Source organism: Crotalus tigris, unplaced genomic scaffold (genome assembly GCF_016545835.1).
Source record: "Crotalus tigris isolate CLP2741 ecotype Arizona unplaced genomic scaffold, ASM1654583v1 scf7180000017694.5664430, whole genome shotgun sequence".
NCBI classification, from domain to species: Eukaryota; Metazoa; Chordata; class Lepidosauria; order Squamata; family Viperidae; genus Crotalus; species Crotalus tigris.
Window position 1 is genome coordinate 4102265 of NW_024096572.1, and position 14001 is coordinate 4116265.

The following is a 14001-nucleotide window of genomic DNA, read 5'->3' on the forward strand; positions in this document are numbered from 1 at the left end:
CCACCTTGTTGTATTCTGATTGTTTATTTAATCTTAGTTCATTTTAATATTTAATGTTTTTATGTTTGCTTTTATTATGCTGTAAACTGTCCAACATCATTTGACAATGAAGTGGGCTGCATACACACATAACATTGTTAATACAGTTTCAAGAAGTGTAATACAATTTAAAGATGTGTATGAGCTCTTCAATTATAGATCTCAGATGTGGAATTTATCAGTATTTACTACGCATGGACATAGCAAAAAAATATGTACTCTTTTACAATGGAAACAGAGTGCCACCCCAGATTTATAAATATTGGATTGATGACATGCGTTCACTCTCTGCTTATGAACTAACTCTTTATTGACATAATGGGATGACTGATCAATGTTACTCTGTGAGGTCAAGGTTTTAATGGTTTGTTTAAAAACAGATCTCACATGCACGCACACACACACACGTTTGTGTATGTATGTATGTGTGTTCGTGTGTTTTGATTTTTTTCCTCTTTTATGTACACTAAAGCAATAGCAATTAACGAAATCCTTGAAACTATATTGAATGGGGCTTATAATAAGTGCATATATGCTTGAAGCTGCTTAAGGACTAAAACTGACATAAAGTCGAAACTATGCCTTCTTTTTTGAGCTTTGTAAAATTTATTTATATCTATATCTATATATATCTCCTGTATTTATACATTTTGTGGAACAAGTTCCTATCTCAGGAATTACGTCCTGCAGCCTAGTGAAGATGCTAATGAAGCCCTAAGCAGGGATAAATTTTTGTGCCGTACCATCCAACAGTTGAATGGCTTTACAATCCATCTTAATTGTCATCCTTATTTCAGGTTGGTGATAAGGCTGGATCTTCAGTTTACAAGTGACAGCCTTGACAAGAAAGCAAGAGGAAGGGTGTAGGCCTAGGACTTGTGGTTCTGCAGGGTGATGTGCTCTGACCTGCCTTGTGTTGATACGGACAGTCTATAACAGGATTTGAATTGTCATGGGGTCCCCAGGCAGCCGAAGAGAACAGAGTGCCTGTCCTGCATTTTCCTGTTAGGATCCTGACACGTGAAGCATTGATGAACTCAGCAGAAGAGTGAATAGCAGCTTTTTGGCAGCTGAAGGGCTAAAGCTGCAGGTCAGAGATAACACGATGGCAGATCTCCTTGAGCACACAGCTACAAGCATTGCCGTCTTCCCTCCTGAGTGCAGGAAACAGCTCATGTTTAATGTGCTGCCTCAATCGTTTATCCTCCTCCTTTCTTCTCAAATGGAACTTACAGATTGGACTGTTTGCCTTTCCTCTCCACTCTCTCCCCCCTCCAATTTTCTTTACCATGTCCCCCCCCCCCCCGCCGCAAGACTTTCCAGATAGCACAAATTAATTTTGATAAGGAAAGGCTAAGGTGATACTTGGGTTATTTTAATGTACTCATTGCATTCTTTCTTTCATGGAAAGAAGGAGGTAACTGGTTGGTCAATTTGGAGTCCCACAAGCTTCTCTCTCTCTCTCTTTCTCTCTGTGTGTGTGTGTGTGTGTCTGTGTCTGTGTGTGTTTTCATGTGTGAGTGTGTGTGCGCGTGTGTTTAAAGATTTCCCTTTGCTTTTTCCTTTCACATCCTTTCAAGTGGAGGCCTGTTTCAGGAAGGTGATAGTAGAAGATGTAAAAACACATTCAGTTGCAGCTGGGAGAGGAAGGAAATGCTGGGAAGGTAACTGATAACAGGCTTTCGTACCCTTCTCTCCAGCAACATCAGGTAAATTAAGTTGCTTGTTTTTCTTTCTTCTTCTTTTTTAAACTCCAAAGGATTCTGACTGGTGTAGAGCTGCGCCTCAGAAGCTGTTTCATTTTAAGCCAGCAAGTTGTTGGGTTTTTTTTTTTTTTTTTGCACAATTTCCAAATGCAAAATAACTGTTGTGAGCGACTGAGCATTGTCTTTTATTCAGTGATGTCAAGCCAGCATCCTGTCTTAATGAAGACAATGAAAAAGCTTCTATCATGTTTTGGCATTGGGGTTCTAATTGCATTCCACTTTCAAGTATTTATGGATAAATGACTCAGAGAAGTCGGGAGGAATCTTCAGAGGTGGAGGAAGGAAGCTAACTCTTTCACACTTAAATCAGAAAATGCAAGCTCTGGCAAAGGACTTGGGGGGGGGGGAAGCAGCTCTCAGGCATTTCAGACTGGTCGTGCTTCATATCAAGGTGGTCATTTAGAACAGAGGTCACCAATCTTTTCATGCTGGCGGCCGGAGGAAAAGGGAGCAGCTGTAAAATTTGCACATGCGAGCATGCAAACAGGGCCACGCACACCCTCACAGTGCTAGCAGCCCAGTTTCCACAGGTGCTAGGTGCCTTCTCTGCTAGTGTCGCGTGCAGGCGTGAATGGGCTATGCAACCCAGACAGTGCTATTGGCCCCGTTTTCTCAGGCACTAGGTACCTCTGCTAGCGCCATGCGCAGGTGCAAATGGGCCGCACAACCCGCATGGTGCTAGCAGCCCCGTTTCCGCAGGCACTAGGCACCCCCTCTGCTAGCGCTGGTCTAGCGTGAGTGGAGGTGAGTGTCCTGCGGCCCGGAGGCCAGTAGGCCATGGCCTGGCAGTTGGCCGTGGACCATAGGTTGTGGATCCCTCATTTAGAACATAGAATTTGTTGAAAGTGACCTTGGAGGTCTTCTAGTCCTCATGGCAGGAGACCCTATATCATTCTGAACAAATGGATGTCTACTCTCTTCTTGAAAACCTCCACTGATGGAGTCCCCACAACTTCTGAAGGCAAACCATTCTGTTGATTAATTGTTCACACTGCTAGGAACTTCTCCTTAGTTTAGGTTACTTCTCTCCTTGATTAGTTCCCACCCATTACTTCTTACTCTGCCCTCAAGTGCATTGGAGAATAGGTTGATCTCCTCTTCTCTGTGACAGACCCTCAAGTACTGGAAGACTAACAGAAGATCCCTAGTCCTTTTCTTTATTAGACCAGACCTACCTAGTTTCGTCCATTCCTCATCATATGATGTAGCCTCCAGACCCCTCATCAACTTTGTTGCTCCTCTCTGCACTGTTTCTAGAGTCTCAGCACCTTTAATTTCATAATAATTTTATTTCATAAGCCACAGGCTACTTGTGATCCCCATTTCCAAAGGCAGCCTCTAAAGTCCCACATTTATGCTACGGTTAGACTAGTCCTTAAGTTATATTAGTTCTTAACTCAAGTACAGAAGTATTTGGCAATTGATTATTGAACGAAATGCTGCAGAGAAGGGAGTTGCAAAGGGAAAGAGAAAGAGGAAAAAGGCAACGGCAGCCAGAGAGGGCAACAGAATGAATGACTTCATTTTTTTTTTTTCTCAAGCCCCTGAACGATCCACACGCTACCTGACATGTAGCCCCAAACCAATTTTACTTGATAGGAAACTAGTTCCCATTCCTGCTTTTCCCTAAGCTTTCAGATATGCAACGTTCTTATTTTTGGCATTTCTAAATTTATATTTTCACTGGGTAATATCTATAGGAGAGCCAGTTTGACATAGTGGTTAAGGCATCAAGTTAGAAACTGGGAGACAGAGAGCTCTAAACCACAAAGCCAAACCATGGGCAAGTCATTCTCTATCAGCCCTAGGAAGCAGGCAAGGGCAAGCCACTTTTGAAATGGCTTGCCAAGAAAACTGCAGGAACTAATCCAGATAGTCACCAGGAGTCAAGACTGTCTCAATCAGAACCAACCAACCAACAAACAAAAAGCACCCACCCACCCACTTATATACCCCTAATAATATAATGTACTTCATGTGATTTTTGATTCTATCCCTCCGTTAATGCAACCTAGGATTGCAATAGCTTTTTTGGCTGCTGCTGCACTGCTAGCTCATATTTAAGCAATTGTCCACTAGTACTCCAAGATCTCTCTCACAGTTACTGATAAAAAAAAACTTAATTGTTTTTTGTATGGAAATAATTTGAATTTTTCTCCCCGTTTTTACACGGTAATCCTTTCTAGAGAGGGATTTCACCAATTCCCTGCATAATCTTACACAGCTAGAGCGGACTTCATACAGGGTTCTTCTGCCCTGCTTCTTTTGTATATCTTCCACATTCTCTTTAAATCTGCTCCATAGGATTTCCTGATTTTTGAGCAGAGCTGGTTTTGTGATCTGTGGGAAATAGAGGGTGACCACGATCCAGTTCACCAACAGTGCTCATTCTTCAGACAACTCGGCAGCACCATCGTAGTAACGATAGAGTAGAAGTGTTATGTGCAGAAATGCAATTCAGTTTTCAGTTCAAAGGATTTCAGATAACAAGCCTAGAAAAGATTGGTATATGACATTAGGACTTTCCCAGGGTTATCTCAGAGTTGATGGAACTTATTTCTTTGACAGGTTTATCATCTTTCTTTATAACTTCTAGGTGGACTCTGAAGACCATCCATCCTGCTTTGAAAACTTTTGAATCATGCTGAAAAAAAATTCCCTAATTTAAATCAATGCAGGTTTTTTTTTGTTGCTTTATAAATTGTGTACTTACAGTTTTATCTCTTGCTTTTGCTTTTGCTTAGCAGACTCTTAGGATATCTAAATAGAAAAATACCCAAACTTTCGCAAGTTCCCAACCCAGAATATACAATGTCTGACAATTTAAAGCAGTGTTGCACATATTGATTTATTTAGTATATGGTGATGGTACATTAGCCAGGAGACTACAGTATTAATACAGAATTGTTTGATTGCTTAAGACTGCTAGTCTGTTTAGTTCAGGAGTCCTGGTGCACAGTGGTTAAAATGCAGTATTGCAAGCAAACTCTGCCTATAGCCTGGAGTCCGATCCTGACGGGGCTCAGTTGATTCAGTTTTCCATCCTTCTGAGGTTGGTAAAATGAGGACCCATATTGTTGGGGGCAATATGCAAGTGATGCTTACATTGTAAACCCCCCAGAGAGTGCTGTAAAGCACTATGAAGCAATATACAAGTCTAAATGTTATTGATATTTATGCTCGTACACTATCCAGAAGTGTACCACATAGGACAAACTAGCTCCGCACTCAGAATGGCTAACAGCATTGTGCAACATCATCTAGGGCTTTTTCCGTCCACCAATGTCATCTCACATTTGGGCGTACAATTGGGCATGTCCAGCACCAGTGGGTTCTTCTGCACGAAGCACCATTATTTTTCCCACCAAAGTGGTACCTATTTATCTACTTGCATGTAGTATGTTTTGAGCTGCTAAGTTGGCAGAAGCTGAGGCAAGTAATAAGCTCACCCTGTCATGTGGTGGTAGGACTCAAACTACTGGAACACATACCTTCATCAGTGTCTTTAAGCTATTTAGCCATCAGGCCTCTATTGTACCTGTAATTTTACCTGTTGGTGTCCTGGGACTGGATCCTAACATATTATGTAACTATTTTAAGCTTTGCTATAAGATCAAGATCTCGGTCGCTTCATGGCAACTCCAGAGGTCAAAAGTGTGGAATTAAAAAAATAGAGTTTGTCCTGTTGGCAATCAACTTCCATGACAGAAGTCTACAAATTTTATATAATCCTGTTTCTCCTAAAAGCATTTGAGAAGTGCTTTAAAGTTTGCCAAAGAACGGTCACCCATATTTTTTTTCCTTAGGAGAAAAAAAATGTTTTTAATTTCGGTGGTTTAAAAGAAGCATGAGTAAGAGTAACGGTGGGGAGATTTTTAACTATAATTTTTTAAATTTCCTCTGTTTGCTCTAATTAGTTTGCTATTTCATGAGTGACAGGGAGGAACATATGACACTTTTTGTGAGTAGTTTGCTTGTAACAGAGGAAGTGGGGAAGTAGTATATGTTACTTTTAGATTATTTTGTGTGAAGTATCCAGTTTCCAACTGGAACTGAAGGAATTCATTTTTTTCCCTTCCTGCTGGACAGTTTGGGGTCTCTGTGCCTGAGTATTTTTAAACTGGGAATCTCTTCTGAAAACAGCAACAGGGTTATATGAATTCCAGCAACAGTAGAAAATGGTTGAACTCCTTCAATATAAATTACTGAAGAAATCAGATTGTACCAAGATGGTCTCTTTGTTTTCCTTTAATTTATGGGGGTTGGGATAAAGGAAAGAAGGGACCATATTAATCCCTTTTATTATAGCATGTGATAAGACATAAGCAATTTTGTTTTGTTCAAAATTCTATACAGATAGTCCTCAACTTACAACTGTCTATTTAGTGACCATTCAAAATTACAACGGCACTGAAAAAAGTGACTTATGACTGGTACTCACACTTATGCCTGTCACAGCATCCCCACGGTCACATGATCAAAAATTGGACATTTTGTAACCACCATATATTTAGGGCAGTTGTAGTGCTCAGGCTTATGTAACTGCCATTTGTGACTTTTCCAGATGGCTTCTGATAAGCAAAGTCAATAGGGAATGCTGGATTCACTTAACAACCCTGACCAGAAAGATTGTAAAATTGGGCATAACTCACTTAACAACCACTTTGCTTACTAATGGAAATTTTGGTCCAGTTGCGATCAAGTCAAGGGTTGCCTGTTTCCCACTGCAGTGAAAAAAAGTAATCTTTTTTCAAGCAAAAGTAATATGTTTTTGCTTCCCTAATGCCCACACTTGAAATGTTAAGGAACTAGTAATCATCATGTAGTAGTTGTGTGTGTGTGTGTGTATGTGTGTATATGTATATATATAGATATTATATACATAGTATACATTCTTCAGTATATATAGTATATAGTATGTGTATGTATATACTGAAGAATGTACATTATATTATGTTATGTTATGTTATATTATCATATCATATATCATATTATATCATTATATGTACATTATATATAATAGGTAGTTACTATATGCTGATTACTGGTTCCTCAACATCTATGCCAGGAATGGGAAATCAGGAGATGTTAGAAGTTCTTCATCACTGCATATTATATATATATATATATCCTTAATGGTTGTAAAAATACGAATCCCGGGCATATTTGTTTTCAATGATGCAATCCTCGATCTCTAGGAAGGTTATAAACTAGTTATTTATTGTTAAAACAGTATTTAAAACAATAAAAAACAGTTATATACAAGGTTAAAATAACTTAGCTTTCACTGGTCCTCTGCCAGCGTCCTCAGAGTGGGGCTTAGGGGTGGGGAAGTTCGTTTTATTCTCCTGCCGATCTAACTGCCTGCTCATTGTCCGCATGATGGGGCCACTCTTCCTGATTGCCTGTAACTGCCTTAACTGTTCCGCTGTCTCTTTCTTGCACTCCAATTTTGCATTTTTCTGCTCTGTTACCCTTGTGCCGCCTCCTCCTCTCTGCACTGTTATTACCAACACACCCTCCAATCTCTCCTCTCTACTCAATGTAAATTGTCCCCTCTGATCCGGCATCACACGAGTCCTGCCACGGAGTTCCTCCTTTTTATTTTCCATGTTAGATTGCTGGTCAGCGAAAGCTAAGTTATTTTAACCTTGTATATAACTGTTTTTTATTGTTTTAAATACTGTTTTAACAATAAATAACTAGTTTATAACCTTCCTGGAGATCGAGGATTGCATCATTGAAATATATATGTTTTCTGAGGTTTTCGCGGGTGTTTGTATGTAGGTCTTTGATTATTCGGGTTTTCTCCCACGTAAAATTGGAAGTGTCTTGGCGACGTTTCGACGAAGTCTCATTCGTCATCTTCAGGCTGGTGCTTTCGGCTTCGTGCTTCTAGAAGCACGAAGCCGAAAACACCAGCCTGAAGATGACGAATGAGACTTCGTCGAAACGTCGCCAAGACACTTCCAATTTTATGTGGGAGAAAACCCGAATAACCAAAGACCTATATATATATATATATGGCATAGATCTGTGACATACATCCTGTAACAAAGAGAAAGCTCCATCTTCTTTCCAAGATTTTCTTTGCAAGCCTAGGTTTCAGTCCTTTTGTAATCAACCCAGAATCTGGCAAAAATACCAAAAACTTGAAGTTTTATCCCCCTAATACTGATTTGAATGGCACCAGTGTGGGTTTATTAAACGTGGATGGCCTAAAAATGAAAATAGCAGAATAGGAAAATTGTAAAGGATGCTTGCCCTCCACCAGTAACTTGATTCTGTGGCTGGATTCCTTGGAAATCTGGAAATTTGAAAGATGTTAGGGTCTAGTGCATGTTTACTTGAAGACCAACTTTTAAAGTCATTTGGTCCTAAGTCAGACATATTATGTTGATAAGATGATCAACATGAAATAAATTGGTTGGGCTTTTATTGATCTTTCAGAAGACTAATGTATCTGGCAAAACTCCTCTCCCAAGTTAGGCTCCCATTTTGCCTTACCTGTATTTCCTTCTTCTTGCCATTTATCAACCATTTTGTTTTTATTTAATGATACCAACACCATGTTGATGCAACCCAATTTTTTTTGCATCCCCAATTTTATAGAGAAAGTTTTTTTCCCCCTAATGAATAATCCCCATTTGAGGTTGGTTATGAGAGAAGAATCAGGTTTTACCCCCTAAACTGCTGGCCGCCTATTCCTTCAATTGTATCTTCCAGAAAGCCTTGAATCACTGAGTCCTAATGCAGACACTCACACTTCTGCTTCAGAGAGTGCTTAAACCGAACAGTCAGACTTCAGTAGTGAGAATATTGTATGTTCCTTATAGAAACAAGGACTTTAAAGAAATTTCAGGTTGTGATCACCTGAAATTCTGAATGCATGCAATCTCGGGTTGTAGGCTGCAGACCCTTTACTATATTACTGTATCTGGATATATTAAAACTACTCTGTCGTCTTGGCTTCCTGTTCTGAGTCATATAGCACCGCCAGCTTTATGAAGGCAAGTTGCACTAATGAGAGTTATGAACAATTCACTCCTGTCGGTGCATGCCGACCTTCCTCATTTATCAGGAGGAAGATTTAAATCCAGAAAACCCCCACTGGCACTTGCACAATATCTGCCCAACAACTTTAACATCAATTCCCAATGGAAAACCAAATGGGTCACTGAATGCCCAGACATAGGAAGATATATAAAGGAACACCCCCCCCCCAAAAGGTGCCAGGCTTTGAACTACTACCTCAGCAACGGGACAATCCTAAATAGGATTCACACCTCACATGGCATCTGCTGGGACTCTCTGTATAAATGGGGCCACAGTATCCTCCCTTCATTGGGACGACTGGGTCCCATGTCAAACTGTAGGTCATACTGTGACTGGTTGTAAGCTGAGGGCATATACCATATAACAGGGCATATATATATATATATATATATATATATATATATATATATATGTTTTCTGAGGTTTTCGCGGGTATTTGTATATAGGTCTTTGGTTGTTCGGGTTTTCTCCCGCGTAAAATTGGAAGTGTCTTGGCAACGTTTCGACGAAGTCACATTCGTCATCTTCAGGCTGGTGTTTTTAGCTTCTTGCTTTGAGCAGCAATGTGTGGTTTTAGCTGTTTCTTCCTTTTAACTGCCAGTGAGGGTATGAACTGATTGGATGGGAGCTTGGCTGTGTTCTGATTGGGTGGAGGTGTGTTCTGAATGGTTAGGGGCTTGGCTGTGCTCTGATTGGCTGGGGGAGTGTTCTGTTTGGTTGTGCTCAGGTTAGTCTGAGTTGCAGAGGGGTTTAAGATTTTGGGGTTAGGGAGTCGTTTGTCAATAAGGGCAGGTTTCCAAATGGCTGGTAGGCGGGAGGTATCATCTCGCTTGTTCATGCTGTGTGGGCGTTTTTCTATCTCGATGGCTTCTCTGATTATTCTGTTATTAAAATGTTCACTTTTGGCAATGGTTCTGGTATTTTTAAAGTCAATTTCATGTCCTGTGGCTTTAAGGTGTTGGACCAGGGAAGATGTTGGTTCCTCTTTTTTGACTGAGTTCTTATGTTCTTCAATGCGTGCACTTATTCTTCTGTTGGTTTGTCCGATGTATGTGGTGGGACAAGTGGTGCATGGGATTTCGTATACTCCTTGATTTTCTAATTCAATTTTATCTTTGGGGTTTCTAAGGATGGTGGATATTTTTCTGTTTGTGCAGAATGCTGTTTTGATGTTGTGTTTATGGAGGATCTTACTGATTCTGTCTGTGGTGCCTTTTATGTATGGGAGGAGGGCTTTGCCGTTTTCTTGTTCTTTGTCTTGGATTTTAGTGGGGGTTTCTTTTTGGATTAGGTTTGTAATCTTATTTCTATGGAATCCATTGGATGTTAGTACATTGGTGAGAGTGTGTAGTTCGGGTTTTAGGTGTTGTTCGTCAGCTAAGCGTTTTGTTCTGGAGATGAGTGTCTTGGCTACAGAGTTGATCTGTGCTGGGTGGTGGTGTGAGAGAGCGTGCAGATAGCGGTTTGTGTGTGTTTTCTTCTGGTAGATGGTGTGTCCTAGGGAGCCATTGGATTTCTTGTAGACTAAGACATCCAGGAAGGGAAGTTGGTTGTTAGCTTCTGTTTCCATGGTGAACTGTATTTTGGGGTGTAGGCTGTTGAGGTGTGTGAGGAAGTGGACAACTTCCTCACACACCTCAACAGCCTACACCCCAAAATACAGTTCACCATGGAACTGTACAACCAACTTCCCTTCCTGGATGTCTTAGTCTACAAGAAATCCAATGGCTCCCTAGGACACACCATCTACCAGAAGAAAACACACACAAACCGCTATCTGCACGCTCTCTCACACCACCACCCAGCACAGATCAACTCTGTAGCCAAGACACTCATCTCCAGAACAAAACGCTTAGCTGACGAACAACACCTAAAACCCGAACTACACACTCTCACCAATGTACTAACATCCAATGGATTCCATAGAAATAAGATTACAAACCTAATCCAAAAAGAAACCCCCACTAAAATCCAAGACAAAGAACAAGAAAACGGCAAAGCCCTCCTCCCATACATAAAAGGCACCACAGACAGAATCAGTAAGATCCTCCATAAACACAACATCAAAACAGCATTCTGCACAAACAGAAAAATATCCACCATCCTTAGAAACCCCAAAGATAAAATTGAATTAGAAAATCAAGGAGTATACGAAATCCCATGCACCACTTGTCCCACCACATACATCGGACAAACCAACAGAAGAATAAGTGCACGCATTGAAGAACATAAGAACTCAGTCAAAAAAGAGGAACCAACATCTTCCCTGGTCCAACACCTTAAAGCCACAGGACATGAAATTGACTTTAAAAATACCAGAACCATTGCCAAAAGTGAACATTTTAATAACAGAATAATCAGAGAAGCCATCGAGATAGAAAAACGCCCACACAGCATGAACAAGCGAGATGATACCTCCCGCCTACCAGCCATTTGGAAACCTGCCCTTATTGACAAACGACTCCCTAACCCCAAAATCTTAAACCCCTCTGCAACTCAGACTAACCTGAGCACAACCAAACAGAACACTCCCCCAGCCAATCAGAGCACAGCCAAGCCCCTAACCATTCAGAACACACCTCCACCCAATCAGAACACAGCCAAGCTCCCATCCAATCAGTTCATACCCTCACTGGCAGTTAAAAGGAAGAAACAGCTAAAACCACACATTGCTGCTCAAAGCAAGAAGCTAAAAACACCAGCCTGAAGATGACGAATGTGACTTCGTCGAAACGTTGCCAAGACACTTCCAATTTTACGCGGGAGAAAACCCGAACAACCAAAGACCTATATATATATATATATATATATATGTATGTATGTATGTATGTATGTAGGTAGGTAGGTAGGTAGGTAGGTAGGTAGGTAGGTAGGTAGATAGATAGATAGATAGATAGATAGATAGATATAGATAGATATAGATAGATATATAGATATATGATGTGCTTCAATGGTTAGATGGCCTAGACCAGGGGTAGGCAACCTTGGCTCTTTTATGACTTGTGGACTTCAACTCCCAGAATTCCTAAGCCAGCCATGCTGAGGGGAAAGGGAGAGATTTCAAAGCTGAGCCATGCTGGCTCAGGAATTCTGGGAGTTGAAGTCCACGAGTCATAAAAGAGCCAAGGTTGCCTACCCCTGGCCTAGATATTAGTATTTGAACATAGACCTTTTTAACATTTATATTTTATTGTGTTCTACTAATCTAGATGAAATGTTAATATATATTGCTAGTCCATGTATGATATGCTAAACAAACAAACAAACAAACAAACAAACAAATACCGTAAGCAGCCTATAAGATTGACATTCTTCATCTTTCTTTTGGATCCATGGAGACTTTAATAATTCAGGAGTAAGTACGTTAATTCAACAGGTGAAGGTTTTTTTCCCCCCATCCAACCATTGGGAGCTGTTAGAAATACGAGAGGATTGCCCTGAGCTGGTGGACCATTAGAAGTATATCTAAAGAACAGTATCTGCAATTCTGCAAAACAGGATTTTCAAAGGGTGTGTCATTTTTGGAACAGCAAAAACACTTGGATCAATTCAGATTAGAGACTGCTTTAATGTTTAGGTGTCCTTCTTATTCTTGACGCTTACAAACTTTACCCAAATCTTACATATTAATATTAGATATTAATAGGAACATTTTGTCCTGCACGAATGAGGATTATTCCAAACCACACGGAAAAGAAAGAAAAAGTACCTGACCACAAGAACAAGCAACGAAATGTGTAAAAGATGTTTCTTCAAAAAATACGTTCGAAAATTCCCACATTCATGATTCATTTCTTGAAAATGGCATCAGAAGGAACTTAATTGCATATGTGAGAAAAATTAGTTTACTTTTGCACAGACTCCTGTAATAAGAAGTTGTTTGGTCTGGGTGTTGTGGAGATGCCTCAGTTTCCCCTTCTGTTTATGTATTCTGCCAGGAAGAAGCTCTCGCACACAGCAGTTTTACCGTGGAAGACTCATACAAATCATGTGTTTGCGGAGGCAGGAAACCACTCTGGCTCTCTTGAGGAATGCATTCCTTTCCCTTCCCTCCCGCCAACTGTTTTCACTACGCAACCTGGCTTTCCAGGTCTCCCTACTACCCAGGAAATGCCTTTAAAAACCTAAACATTTCTCTTGAAGGCAACGCAATGCCTTGGTGAGGGAGTCTATTAATGAAACAGGTTTCCCTGCAACAGTGTTGATTGTGTCAAGAAGCATCGCTGACTAGATCTCGCCTATTTTCATCAGTCGATACACGCTGAAGCCTTTCAAATTGTATGCCTTTACACACAACCGTATAAGACAGGGGTCCTTCAAACTTGGCTCTTTTATGACTTGAGGACTTCAACCCCCAGAATTCCTCAGCCAGGCACACTGGTTGAGGAATTCTGGGAGTTGAAGTCCACAAGTCATAAAAGGGCCAAGTTTGAAGGACCCCTGGTATAAGAGATTAGACCAAGGGATTCTCTCCTCTTGGTAAGAGGGCACCTGAAGAATTGTTGAAAGTGTGGGGTGAGAGCTGTGGCTGCCCTAGGGCAGGCTTGCCCACTCCCCAAGCGACTGCCGCACTAACACAACTTACCACAAAAGAATGCATCAGGTGGATTTTCAGATTAGAGAACCTCAAGAGAGATGCTTAGGTTCAGACTATTAACTCATCAAGGTTACTATTGTGTGATCTGCTAGCAGCTCCTCCAGATTTCGGAGATGCTAAACCCACAGCCTTCTACGGTTGACTGATTGATTGAATGATGATTGATGGAGATGGCAATGCTGCTGAAGATATAGGCCTAGTTACCCGTATACCTTTTTAAATGGAAAAGAAATGCAAAATTAAAGTTATTCCACAGTAGCAAAAGCCTTTTCTATCTCAGAGGAACAATACTTTTCTTTTGCAATGATGAGATGTAGGTGTCACATTTTCCTTTTCAAAGGAAATCATTTTGCTTCTTCCTACTGCACGGCTACCCATGACTGCAAGACTTCTGTAACCCTTCATTATCTTTTGATCACTTTTTACAGCTGCAGGATTGGAGATTGCTAATGCAAAAGGGCTGAAGGATTGGAGAGGCTACACATGAACCAGGAATGAAGAGGCCTTCCTCCTGGGTGGATTGATTTGGGCTGATACTACCAA

General features: G+C 40.7%; 1 long non-coding RNA gene across 1 annotated transcript in view; it reads left to right on the forward strand.

Annotated features, from left to right (window-relative positions):
* Positions 1–1630: 1630 nt before the first annotated feature.
* The window catches only part of LOC120305897, a 65693-nt gene continuing 53322 nt past the window's right edge, over positions 1631–14001 (forward strand). Inside the window, exon 1 of the long non-coding RNA XR_005556126.1 lies at positions 1631–1748. This is a non-coding gene — a long non-coding RNA (uncharacterized LOC120305897). The remainder of the gene's footprint in view (positions 1749–14001) is intronic.